The following is a 13,785-nucleotide window of genomic DNA, read 5'->3' as shown; positions in this document are numbered from 1 at the left end:
CATCCGGTGATGATTCCCCCCTCCGACAGGGTACCGGAACAGAGGTCTAGATGGTATTTCGAAGGTACAGAGGCATGCGGCGCCAGAGTCCAAGTCCTAGGGTTATTTCTGGTGGATCTATTTATAGGATTTTTTGGCCTCAGTCTCACGCTAAGATGGGCCACATGGAGCCCACGAGCTACCAGCGCACCACTCACCTCAGGGCGCGCCCTGGCGGGTTGTTGCCACCTTGTGGCTCTTCTGGTCCTCCCATGAAGCTTCAGGGGTCTCTTTTGTTCCAAAAAAAATCGTCAAAAAATTTCGTTGCATTTGGAGAACTTTTATTTCTGCACAAAAAACAACACTACGGTAGTTCTGCTGAAAACAGTGTCATTCCATGTTAGTTCCATATCATACCAAAACCATATAGAATAGTTGTAAACATGGCATGAATACTTCATAAATTATAGATATGTTGGAGATGTATCAGGGAGCACCAATCGTGGGTCTTCCATGATAGCAAGAATCCATCCTCCTCCACCTTTGCAAGATATAGGATATCTTCAACATCCAGGCATCAACAAGAACCTACACTAGGTCTTCGGCACACCAGAAGTCCACTCCCTTTGATAAGAAGCCTCGGTGACATCATTTTCAAGCTAGAACTCTGCCTCCCATGCTTGGTGTTCCCATGCCAAGTCTTCACGAGACGACTCCACCTTCGCCGCATGGAAGAGGCCATGTGAATTTCACCACATCAATACTCCAACACGAAGCCGTATCTTCATCACTTTGGTGTCACTACTTATGTCGGTAACGCACCCTCTATAATGAAGGAAGTTATCTTGAAGGTGGTATACTAGGAAGCACTCTCGGCAAGGACCATGCCCCGAGATCATCATGGGTTCATCATGCTTTGACACCAAGCACGGCTTGGTGAGCGGAGGTGGTGAGGACATGGCTCCCATGGACAGGACCAAATTTTTTTCATACATGCATATATGCGAGGTGATTTCTAATACAAACTGTGCAATAATTTATTTATGTTATCAAGGACAAAAATACTTCACCGACTTTTATGTCATATCTAATTGCGGGTGTACTGGACACTTGTACAAATCATGTGTGAAGATAAAGGAAACTGAGATGATTAGGTGCTATTCAAGAAGTACTTTCACGATCATTTTTTGTCCAAGAGAAGACAGAGACCAAGTCCCCCATGTTTTGGACTCGGATTCGGACTGCACAGACACGCCTGACTCAAACACTTACAATTTTTGCATCCGGACTCTGAATCGGATGAATCTTTTTTTGTTGGAAAAGTTATCTCGTTCACTTTCCAACACAGTTGGATTCACCTTCAAATTCATTCGGAGCGCAGAGATATCACCAAAATAGTCTGACACTACAGCAGAATGTGAGTGGAACTACAAGCCAAACAGTGTTGCGTCACCTCCACTTGGGCGCATGGGCCTTGTATGACCTAGGGTTGCATTTAGGTTGCCTTGGGACGTCCTTCCATCACCTTGTCTGCCACCCCTTTGTTCTATATAAGTAGATCAATCCCATAGCTTTTTTCTTGGGTTTTATTTAGTTAAAAGTTAGTCATTGTTGCAACTTCATGTACTTTGTTTGTGTCCAACGTCCAGCCCAAGACCGTTTTTGGAACCCCACTTTTATCTATGCTTCATATATATTTGCAATATTCAGATTGTGTTATCATATCCTTGCTCGTTCTTTAATTGCTTGCAGGAATAGACCTTCGTGGTGAGGCTGGCCGTGCTTCTAGCATCGTCAGTAACCTCCCGGAGATTGGTTTAGCTATGGCGAAGGCGCAATGTCGTGCACATTTGGGATCATCAAAGTTGTTTTCCACCAAATCGATAGTTATTATCTCATCAAAAGATCGGGACACCCCACCTCTATCAGGAGGGATCAAACCTTCATCGTAGGGGAGGTCACATGCATATGTTACTTGTATATGTCATTACCTCTAAAGTTGAGATAAGCCTTATAAACCGAAAAGGAGGAAGTACAAGTAACATATGCATGTTATTAATGAGAGTTACTCCACTATGGGTAGCCTTAACAAAGCGAGGCCACGGTTTCCAAAACATGCAATTAAATTATACTGTAGCTAGTACTACAAAAGAAGCTAGCTACGAAAGACACGTCGAATGCAAATAACAACACACATAGAAGTCTATAAGTCTTTGTATAGCTGCTGCTACTTCGACACTCCTGGAAAGTTCATACAATCATCCAAAATGATCGATGCTCTAGGTGCTTAGGGTCCATCGGCCATTGCTACAATACCTTAACAAGGAAACGAGTCGCTCACAGAAAGATCAGACGCTTTGCGGTAGCTCCAAGCATGGTCGCTTGGACATGCAAGAATCTCTAGTGCACACTCCTCGGCAGCAAACTCCATGGAAGCTCGCGACGTGAGTTTGGCAACAGTTGCAGTCATTGCAGTAGAATTCTTCGCACCAAGCACCAGCACCAACTTCTGCAGCATCTCTCCTCTCCCCCAAAACCAACTCGGGGAATCCAAGTTCGCCCACCCCCAGGTTGAACTGATCCCGCACCACCTTCTTGACGTGCTCCTCCAGGCATTCGATCGGACCGACCTCCTACCGGAACTTGGAATCGAGCTTGCCACTGGCTTCAGCAGCGGTAGCTATGTCGTGGTGGTTCTCCTCAGCGGTGTCACCCTGGCCTCCTACACTGGCCGACTGCAAAATCAGAGCGGGCGATCGGTGAAAGATTTAGGGAGGTGAATCTAGGGAGACCAGGGTTATAACTAATGATATATACCATAACTTGTAGCGTCTCAACTCGGGGAAAGCATCTTAAGAAACTGAGCAAGGTATGCACTTCCTTGGCAGCTCTGAAACTGACCTTCAACGCTAGCAGCTTGACACTTGGAACAATAGCATTTGGCCTCACAATTGTTACCCCAGCCTGCAATGCAATGCAGCAAATGAATAAAGAATCAATTAATTGAAGTAAAAGCAAATCAAACCAGCATACTAGTATGCATGAAGATTAATCTGACAGTAGTTAAGAATATATAAAGAGGGGATTTCGAGCCATGCAGTGATGATGGTGTTGCCGATCTCAAGCACGTGGTTGGCCGTCTCCAAGTAGCCGAGCACGATGAGCTCTAGAGCATGTCCAATCTAGACCCTGACGCGTTCAGTTCCAGGACTTCCAGCAAAGTGTTGGCGCCGCCTCTCGCAGCGCCACTTAGAACACAAACATGCTTTGTCGTGGGCTCTCTTCCTTGGCATTCACAATGGCTACATTTTTGCTTGTGCCCTCACGGCTTTTGTTTCCAATTACTCAGTGCAATATATGTACACGAAGGTAGGCACTCAGGCCATGCGAAACTAGTTAGACACGTAGGGTTTAGGGTTTTGCGTGGGTGGTTGACATCCAGCCTCACGTTTCAATATATAGATGATCAAAATACAATTACATACGTATACGTGTACGTGTACATGTACAATATACTAGACCCTATTTTACATCCCCCTCAATCCAAACTACATACAAGATTCAGATTGGTTCTAAAGCGGTCAAGCATTTGTCGAGTAGCGGTTTAGTAAATACATCCGCTAACTGATCATCAGTTGAGATAAACCTGACTTCCGGTTCACATGCAGCTACTCGTTCTCTCACAAAATGGAAATCAATCTCAATGTGTTTGGTCCGAGTATGAAACACTGGATTCGCCGTCAGGTAAGTTGCCCCTAGATTATCACACCACAATATAGGTGTGCGCTGCCGTGGGACTCCAAGTTCTGTGAGAACTACGTCTATCCAAATGGCTTCAGCCGCGCCATTGGCTAGTGCCTTATACTCTGCCTCGGTGCTAGACCTCGAGACTATAGGTTGCTTCTTTGAACTCCAAGATACAAGATTGGGTCCAACAAAAATAGCAAAGCCACCAATAGAATGCCTTTCATCAACACAGCCTGCCCAGTCTGCATTGGTGAATATACTAACTCCAATAAATCTGGACTTACGAATCCGTAGTCCCGTGTCTAGCATACCTTTGACATACCTCAAAATACGCTTAACTGCTTCCCAATGAACCTTCGTAGGCTGAGACAGAAATTGACAAACTTTGTTCATGGCAAAGGAGATATCGGGATGAGTGAGGGTCAAATACTGAAGTGCTCCAACCACACTGCGATACCTAAAAGAGTCATAAGTGCCCAGTAGTGCACCACTGTGACGTGAGAGGCTCTCGGACGTAGCAAGCAGAGTGGAATTGGACTTGCAGTTCTCCATGTTGACACAATGAAGATGATCCAATGGATGCTTTTTTGCATCAAGGTCATGCCCCTTGAATGAAAGGACACTTCCAGTCCAAGGAAGTACTTTAGCCGACCCAAGTCTTTGATGGGAAATCTAGCAGATAATGACTGCACGAGGCGATCCACCATAGCAGGGGTAGAGCCAGCAATCACAATATCATCAACATACACCAACATGTATATCTGAATAGCACCATGTGAGAAGATGAACAAGGACACGTCTGCTCGAGAGGCAACAAAACCAAGCTGGGAAAGTCGCTGACTCAAACTGGCATACCAGGCACGGGGCGACTGTTTGAGCCCATAGATGGACCTCTGAAGTTTGCAGACATGAGAGGGATAGGTGGCATCCTCAAACCCGGGGGGCTGCTGCATATACACATCTTCGGCCAAAAATCCATGTAAAAAGGCATTGCTCACATCAATCTGTCGAAGGCTCCAACCACGAGACACGGCAAGAGAAAGAACCAAGCAAACAGTGGCAGGCTTCACCAGTGGGCTGAAAGTATCTCCATAGTCAATCTCGTGCTGTTGAGTGAAATCGTGAGCGACAAGAAGAGCTTTGTGCTTATCGAAAGATCCATCCGGACGATGCTTGGTTTTGAAAATCTACTTTCAGCCTACAACATTAATACCAGGAGGCCGAGGCACCAACACCAAGGTGTTAGTGCAACGAAGAGCAGCAAATTCCTCGAACATGGCGGCACGCCAGGCAGGTTCACCCAAAGCATCACGATGGGAAACTGGTGCGGCGAAAAATGCATGCCGACGGGAATCATACCGAACCGTGCCATCAGTGTAAGTTTTCTCCTTGCGCGTATGATCACGATCACGGGTAACCATAGCGTGCACCGGAGATGCGTCGTCGGTGCAAGGTGACGGCGGCAGCAAGGGCTCGACCAGAGGTGTCACGGCTGAGGATTCCTCAGCGACAGGCGACACGGGCCGAGACGGGACCGTGGGCGAAGCCGGCCCAGGCAAAGCGGGAGCACTGGACGGGGGTGGCGGCCCGGGAGATGCACGAGGCAACCCAGACGAGGCCACGGACTCGCCATCTAGCGAGGCAGCCGCGCCAGCATCAGTAGGCGTGGCATGCACGTCCGACGCATGCACGTCAATCACACCACATGGCGCCGGAGCAGGAACAGTCACCTAGGGAGAAAACAAAGCAACGTCGCCTGCAGGTAACAAGTTAGGCGATAAATAGGACATGTCATATTTACGCTCATGGACATCCGGAACAGGTTCATTAGATGGAAAGGTGATGGCATGTTCAAGAGAGGCAAGATCAACCAAAACACCGGTGTTGGAATAAGGAAACACATTCTTGTCGAAAACAACGTCACGAGAAATATATATTCTATCGGTGGTGCAATCAAGACACTTATAGCCTTTATGCATAGGACTATAGCCAAGGAAGACGCACATCTTGGAACGGAACTCAAGCTTGTGAGCATTGTACTTGCGAAGACTAGGCCAACAAGCACACTCAAAAATCCAAAGTGAGGAGTAGTTGGGTTGAACATGTAATAGACAAAACAAAGGAGTACCCTTGTTGGGAACCGGAGTGGGCATACGGTTGATGAGGTAGCATGCGTAAGAAAAGCCTCATCCCAAAACCGAAGCGGGAGAGAAGAGTGTGCAAGCAAAGCAAGACCGGTCTCTACCAAATGGCGGTGTTTGCGCTCAGCAATACGGTTCTGCTGAGATGTATGTGGACACGACACACGATGAGAGATGCCCGTGCATTGAAAGTAGCAATGGAGTTTGTGATATTCACCACCCTAGTCGGACTAAACAGCCTTGATTTTATAGTCCAAAAGGCGTTCGACGTGAGCCTAAAAATTATAGAAAATTACTCAACATCAGACTTGTGTTTCAGCAAATAGATCCAGGTGAAACGCATGTAGTCATCAACAAAGCTAACATAATACTTGTACCCCCCCCCAAGAAGCAATTGCGGGACCCCAAACATCTGAATGTATTAATTCAAGAGGTACAGTAGTGACATGAGAAGACGTAGAATAAGGTAGTTGATGACTCTTAGCAAGCTGACAGGCATCACATACTAATGGTGAATTATTGGAACTAGAACATGGGAGATCATGACTCCAAACAATGGAAGTGGCCACATTATTTGTAGGATGACCAAGACGTTGATGCCATTGCGATGACGATACTCTAACACTGGAAGACGCATAGCGAGACGATGATGATGATGCACGAGTGAAAGGGATCGGGTAGACCCCCCCCCCCCCATAACTTCTACCGTGAAGGATGACGTGCCTCGTTGCCTTGTCCTTAACAAGAAAAAAGCGACGGTGAAACCCAACGAACACATCATTATCACAAAGAAGGCGATAAACAGAGAGAAGACGATGGTTGATGCGTGGAACAAGAAGTATGTTGCACAGTTTTAGAGATGACCCGGTTAAACGTGAATGACCAATATGCGAAATAGAAAAACCTGCACCATTGGCCACCTGAACCTGATCCTTGCCGTCGTAGCGCTCATGAACCTAGAGACACTCAAGGTCACTAGTCAGGTGATCCGTAGCCCCGTATCCAGCACCCAAGGATAGTCGACGGTGTTGGTGGAGACTGAGTTGGCGGGGCGCGAGTTGTGGTCCTGATGATAGCGCTTGCGCAGTCATCGGCTTCATGGCCCCAGTTCTTGCAAATTTGACACCTAGGGCGCCATCGAGTGTTGCGACGGACACCACCGCCGTTGTTGTCGGCGTTGCCCCCGCCACCTTGCCAGCCATTGCCGACGTAGCCGGGGTTGCGATCGCGGCCGCCCTTGTTGTCGCCGCTGCCACCTTGGAGGCCCTGCCCCGACTAGCCGCTCCCATCAGTCGGGCGCCGCCGCCATGCAAGGGGTAGAGCTCCGAGTAGGGCGCGCGTCCGCCAGCGCCATACGAACCCGAGCGGCTCATGGCGTTAGCAGAGGGAGACCACCCCTTCACCGCACTCTGCTGGGCCTGCAGCACCTCGAACTACAGAACAAGTGAGTAGAAGCTGGAGTAGGCATGGGTGCATCACTCACACCCAGGAAGGCGGCGATGGAGTTGTAGGCGGAGCCGAGTCCGTTGAGGATGTGATCAATGAGTTCATCATCACAGGTCGGGGAGCCGGCGGCGGCCATGGTGTCGGCCAGGGCCTTCATCTTGTACATGTATTCTGCCACGGACAACTCCTCCTTCCTCAACGTCTGGAGTTGACGCCGGATGTGACGGACATTGGCGCGGCTCTGCGCACTGAACATGGCACCGACGACCGTCCACACCGCCTGCGCTGACTCGCAGCCAATAAGATGGCATGAAGTGTCCTCATCCATGGAGGTGAGGAGAAGGCCCTTGACCTTCTGATCTCGAACCCACCATTGGTGGTACGCTGGGTTGGTGGTTGTCGTTGGAGCGTCACCGGTGCCGATAGCGAGGGTTTTGTCCGGTGCCACCGAGGTGCCATCAAGATGTCCATGGAGGTTAGCACCGGCGAGAACGGTGCTGGTGATACCCCCCATAGCATGAAGTTGTTGCGGCTGAGGCGTAAGGAGATCGCCGGAATGGCGAGCGTGGCGGGAACCGTGGCGGCTGAGGGCAAGATGAGGGCGCCTACAGGGTGGGTGGTGGTCAGGGCCGAGGACGACATCCCGGCGGCGCGGTGACGAGCAACACGCGACGACGGGCGAAGGAACTCGAGGCGGCGGCGCGGATGAGGGCGGCGCGCGGCAACGGTGGAGGGATCGGGCGGGCAGCGGTGCGGAAGGTCTCTCGCGGCGGCTGCCCGAAGGCAACTGATTCCAATTTAGACACGTAGGGTTTAGGATTTTGCATGGGTGGTTGACATCCAGCCTCACGTCTCAATATATAGATGATTAGAATACAATTACATACGTATATGTATACGTGTACATGTATAATATACTAGACCCTATTTTACAAAACTCACGCCACTAACCCACTAATGCCACGGCCTAGCTACAAGCACGACCATCCAATCAACCCCTGCATTAACTAATCTAGCTATGTGCACGCCCACGTACACAACTCATGTACCTTATCCTTCAACAGCCACATTGTTGGAGAACGTAGTAATTTCAAAAAAATTCCTACGCACCTGCAAGATCATGGTGATGCATAGCAACGAGAGGGGAGAGTGTTGTCCATGTACCCTCGTACACCGAAAGCGGAAGCATTAGAACAAGCGGTTGATGTAGTCGTACGTCTTCACGGCCCGACCGATCAAGCATCGAAACTACGGCACCTCCGAGTTCTAGCACACAATCAGCTCGATGACGTTCCTCGAACTCCGATCCAGCCGAGTGTCGAGGGAGAGTTCCGTCAGCATGACGGCGTGGTGACGATCTTGATGTTCTACCGTCGCACGGCTTCGCCTAAGCATCGCTACAATATTATCGAGGAGGACTATGGTGGAGGGGGGCACCGCACACGGCTAAGAGATCAAGAGATCAATTGTTGTATCTAGAGGTGCCCCCTGCCCCCGTATATAAAGGAGCAAGAGGGGAGGGGGCGGCCGGACTAGGAGGGGGCGCGCCAAGGGGAGTCCTACTCCCACCGGGAGTAGGACTCCCTCCTTCCTTGTTGGAGTAGGAGAAGGGGGAAAGAGGAGAGAGAGAGAGGAAGGAAAAGGGGGGCGCCGCCCCCCTCTCCTTGTCCTATTCGGACTAGGGGGGAGGGGTGCGCAGCCCAGCCCTTGCCTCCTCTCCTCTTCTCCACTAAGGCCCATATAGGCCCATTAAGCCCCCGGGGGGTCCCGGTAACCTCCCGGTACTCCGGTAAAATCCCGATTTCACCCGGAACACTTTCCATATCCAAATATAGGCTTCCAATATATCAATCTTCATGTCTCGACCATTTCGAGACTCCTCGTCATGTCCGTAATCACATTCGGGACTCCGAACAAACTTCGGTACATAAAAACTCATAAACTCATAATATAACTGTCATCGAAACCTTAAGCATGCGGACCCTACAGGTTCGAGAACTATGTAGACATAACCGAGAACCATTTCCGGTCAATAACCAATAGCAGAACCTGGATGCTCATATTGGCTCCTACATATTCTATGAAGATCTTTATCGGTCAAACGGCATAACAACATACGTTGTTCCCTTTGTCATTGGTATGTTACTTGCCCGAGATTTGATCGTCGGTATCTCAGTACCTAGTTCAACCTTGTTCCCGGCAAGTCTCTTTACTCGTTACGTAATGCATCATTCCGTAACTAACTCATTAGCTACATTGCTTGCAAGGCTTATAGTGATGTGCATTACCCAGAGGGCCCAGAGATACCTCTCCGACAATCGGAGTGACTAAACCTAATCTCGAAATACGCCAACTGAACATGTACCTTTGGAGACACCTGTAGAGCTCCTTTATAATCACCCAGTTAAGTTGTGATGTTTGGTAGCACACAAAGTGTACCTCCGGTAAACGGGAGTTGCATAATCTCATAGTTGTAGGAACTTGTATAAGTCATAAAGAAAGCAATAGAAACATACTAAATGATCAAGTGCTAAGCTAACGGAATGGGTCAAGTCAATCACATCATTCTCCTAATGATGTGATCCCGTTAATCAAATGACAACACATGTCTGTGGTTAGGAAACATAACCATCTTTGATTAATGAGCTAGTCAAGTAGAGGCATACTAGTGACATTAAGTTTATCTATGTATTCACACATGTATCATGTTTCCGAGTAATACAATTCTAGCATGAATAATAAACATTTATCATGATATGAGGAAATAAATAATAACTTTATTATTGCCTCTAGGGCATATTTCCTTCAGTCTCCCACTTGCACTAGAGTCAATAATCTAGATTACACAGTAATGATTCTAACATCCATGGAGTCTTGGTGTTGATCATGTTTTGCTCGTGGAAGAGGCTTAGACAACGGGTCTGCAACATTCAGATCCGTATGTATCTTGCAAATCTCTGTGTCTCCCACCTGGACTTGGTCCCGGATGGAATTGAAGCGTCTCTTGATGTGATTGGTCCTCTTGTGAAATCTGGATTCCTTTGCCAAGGCAATTGCACCAGTATTCTCACAGGAGATCTTCATTGGTCCCGATGCACTAGGTATGACACCTAGATCGGAAATAAACTTCTTCATCCAGACTCCTTCGTTTGCTGCTTCTGAAGCAGCTATGTACTCCGCTTCGCATGTAGATCCCGCCACGACGCTTAGAACTGCACCAACTGACAGCTCCACTGTTCAATATAAACACGTATCCGATTTGCGATTTAGAATCGTCTGGATTAGTGTCAAAGCTTGCATCGACGTAACCATTTACGACTAGCTCTTTGTCACCTCCATAAACGAGAAACATATCCTTAGTCCTTTTCAGGTATTTCAGTATATTCTTGACCACTATCCAGTGATCCATTCCTGGATTACTTTGGTACCTCCCTGCTAAACTTATTGCTAAGCATACATCAGGTCTGGTACACAGCATTGCATACATGATAGGGCCTATGGCTGAAGCATAGGGAACATCTTTCATTTTCTTTCTATCTTATGTTGTGGTCGGGCATTGAGTCTGACTCAACTTCACACCTTGTAATACAGGCAAGAACCCTTTCTTTGCCTGATCCATTTTGAACTTTTTCAAAACTTTATCAAGGTATGTGCTTTGTGAAAGTCCAATTAAGCGCCTTGATCTATCTCTATAGATCTTGATGCCCAATATGTAAGCAGCTTCACCGAGGTCTTTTATCGAAAAACTTTTATTCAAGTATCCCTTTATGCTATCTAGAAATTCTATATCATTTCCAATTAACAATATGTCATCTACATATAATATCAGAAATGCTACAGAGCTCCCACCCACTTGCTTGTAAATGCAGGCTTCTCCAAAAGTCTGTATAAAACCATATGCTTTGATCACACTATCAAAGCGTTTATTCCAACTCCGAGAGGCTTGCACCAGTCCATAAGTGGATCGCTGGAGCTTGCACACTTTGTTAGCACCTTTTGGATCGACAAAACATTTCGGTTGCATCATATACAACTCTTCTTCCAGAAATCCATTCAGGAATGCAGTTTTGACATCCATTTGCCAAATTTCATAATCATAAAATGCGGCAATTGCTAACATGATTCGGACTGACTTAAGCATCGCTACGGGTGAGAAAGTCTCATCGTAGTCAACCCCTTGTACTTGTCGAAAACCTTTCACAACAAGTCGAGCTTTGTAGACAGTTACATTACCATCAGCGTCAGTCTTCTTCTTGAAGATCCATTTATTCTTGATGGCTTGCCGATCATCGGGAAAGTCAACCAAAGTCCATACTTTGTTCTCATACATGGATCCCATCTTAGATTTCATGGCCTCAAGCCATTTTGCGGAATCTGGGCTCATCATCGCTTCCTCATAGTTTGTAGGTTCTCCATGGTCAAGTAACATGACTTCCAGAATAGGATTACCGTACCACTCTGGTGCGGATCTTACTCTGGTTGACCTACGAGGTTCGGTAGTAACTTGATCTGAAGTGTCATGATCAATATCATTAGCTTCCTCACTGATTGGTGTAGTTGTCACAGGAACCGGTTCTTGTGATGAACTACTTTCCAATAAGGGAGCAGGTATAGTTACCTCATCAAGTTCTACTTTCCTCCCACTCACTTCTTTCGAGAGAAACTCCTTCTCTAGAAAGGATCCGAATTTAGCAACAAAAATCTTGCCCTCAGATCTGTGATAGAAGGTGTACCCAATAGTCTCTTTTGGGTACCCTATGAAGACACATTTCTCCAATTTGGGTTTGAGCTTATCTGGTTGAAGTTTCTTCACATAAGCGTCGCAGCCCCAAACTTTAAGAAACAACAACTTTGGTTTCTTGCCAAACCACAGTTCATAAGGTGTCGTCTCAACGGATTTTGATGGTGCCCTATTTAACATGAATGCGGCCGTCTCTAAAGCATAACCCTAAAATGATAGCGGTAAGTCAGTAAGAGACATCATAGATCGCACCATATCTAGTAAAGTACGATTACGATGTTCAGACACACCATTTCGTTGTGGTGTTCCGGGTGGCGTGAGTTGTGAAACTATTCCGCATTGCTTCAAATGTAAACCAAACTCGTAACTCAAATATTCTCCTCCACGATCAGATCGTAGAAATTTTATTTTCTTGTTACGATGATTTTCCACTTCACTCTGAAATTCTTTGAACTTTTCAAATGTTTCAGACTTGTGTTTCATCAAGTAGATATACCCATATCTGCTCAAATCATCTGTGAAGGTGAGAAAATAACGATACCCGCCATGAGCCTCAATATTCATTGGACCACATACATCAGTATGTATGATTTCCAACAAATCAGTTGCTCACTCCATAGTTCCGGAGAACGGCGTTTTAGTCATCTTGCCCATGAGGCACGGTTCGCAAGTACCAAGTGATTCATAATCAAGTGATTCCAGAATTCCATCAGTATGGAATTTCTCCCTGCGCTTTACACCAATATGACCTAAACGGCAGTGTCACAAATAAGTTGCACTATCATTATCAACTCTGCATCTTTTGGCTTCAACATTATGAATATGTGTATCACTACTATCGAGATTTAATAAAAATAGACCACTCTTCAAGGGTGCATGACCATAAAAGATATTACTCATATAAATAGAACAACCATTATTCTCTGATTTAAATGAATAACCGTCTCGCATCAAACAAGATCCAGATATAATGTTCATGCTCAACGCTGGCACCAAATAACAATTATTCAGGTCTAAAACTAATCCCGATGGTAGATGTAGAGGTAGCATGCCGACCGCGATCACATCGACTTTGGAACCATTTCCCACGCGCATCGTCACCTCGTCCTTAGCCAATCTTCGCTTAATCTGTGGTCCCTGTTTCGAGTTGCAAATATTAGCAACAGAACCAGTATCAAATACCCAGGTGCTGCTGCGAGCATTAGTAAGGTACACATCAATAACATGTATATCACATATACCTTTGTTCACCTTGCCATCCTTCTTATCCGCCAAATACTTGGGGCAGTTGTGACGCCCGGGTATTTAAGCTACAGTGAACCTCTGCTAATGATGCCACGTCACCTCGTTTACTGTTGGTAAACTCGTGTTAGTTTAAAACGATTCAAATTCGAATTTAAAATATAGGCAAACAACAAAAGTTTTCAAATAATAAAACTAAAATGTTCTGGTGGTGCCAAATAATGCGTAGGTAATTATGGTGGAGAAACCACACTTGTATAAAATATGTAAATACTCAAAATGAATATAATAGTAGCAAAACAATTAGTTAAATGATTATAAAATAATAAACAATTACAAATGGTTTTATATTAGGTGCCAAGTTAATTGCGGTAGTGGCATAAGTATTAAAAATATTTTAGGTGCAACTTGGGTTTTTCATAAACACCGAAATTTAATAAAACAGAAAAGAAGAAAAGAAATAAAATAGAAAAACAAACTAACAAAAAA

The 13,785-nt window shown here is 46.3% G+C and overlaps 1 pseudogene; it reads right to left on the bottom strand.

Annotated features, from left to right (window-relative positions):
- Nucleotides 1-2,296: 2,296 nt before the first annotated feature.
- LOC119279555 overlaps nt 2,297-13,785 on the bottom strand; it is a 22,797-nt pseudogene continuing 11,308 nt past the window's right edge.

This window comes from Triticum dicoccoides, chromosome 3B (genome assembly GCF_002162155.2).
Source record: "Triticum dicoccoides isolate Atlit2015 ecotype Zavitan chromosome 3B, WEW_v2.0, whole genome shotgun sequence".
NCBI lineage: Eukaryota > Viridiplantae > Streptophyta > Magnoliopsida > Poales > Poaceae > Triticum > Triticum dicoccoides.
Note: the sequence above shows the minus strand (reverse complement) of the source record. Positions and strands in the feature narration are given on the sequence as shown.